Here is an 882-nt window from a genome sequence, read left to right as displayed (position 1 = left end):
CCAAGGTGGAAACATTATTATTATTTTTTTTTTTGTGGAGCAAAGTTTTGTAAAGAAATCTTCTCTTTCTTGGCATATGGTGAAAACATCACAAATATCGTAAAAATGAAAACCATGATCAGAAAATAACGTCACTGGATAAGTATTCAGAAAATGATAATAAAGAGCTTAACGAGACCTATTGCACCGTAAATCATTGTTTGTGGTGAGCCAAGGAGTCAAGAATCCTCTCAATGCGATAAAAATGTAGATAAACCTTCAAAACAGCCCGTTGATGGCATTTTTCGCGATTTTCCGTTTGAAATCATACAGTTTCGTAAAATGTTATGCAGTTAATATTTCGTATATTTAGCCAGCTGAAGCTTTTAGATGCTGAAATATTGTTTTTACACCCGTTCTAGACCAAAATATTGATGCCAATTTTTCTCGACCCTTTTTTCCTGTTTTTTCCAGACTGGGTGAGTATATTATCTTTATGTCAGGTGATCAGCCACAGCTTCAATTTTTATCATATCAACGCTTACGTAACCACGACACTACTTCTACTGTTCTAGGATCGATCTAGCCGGATGGAAAATGTCTCAGTTTATTTGTTTGTTTAATTTTTTTTATTTTTGTACAAGGAAAAGACCTGTTTCTGTGGTAATTTGTGAATATCAGGTTTTAAATTAGGCACTTAATTGTCGATTAGGAACGGATACAGATTTGAAATGGATTCTTTATTTACCAGGAGAGCGCAAAATCGAATCAATACGAAGATACTTGTGGGTATAAATATCCCGGGGTGATAAACGGTTTCCGCGGTTGTCTGGGGTGCACTGCCGGAGACTTTCTCTCACGCTTGTTTTACCTAAAAAGGCGCTCTTGTAGTCACTAAAAGCG

This window comes from Orbicella franksi, chromosome 3 (assembly GCF_964199315.1).
Source record: "Orbicella franksi chromosome 3, jaOrbFran1.1, whole genome shotgun sequence".
NCBI classification, from domain to species: Eukaryota; Metazoa; Cnidaria; class Anthozoa; order Scleractinia; family Merulinidae; genus Orbicella; species Orbicella franksi.
This window is presented reverse-complemented; position numbering follows the sequence as displayed.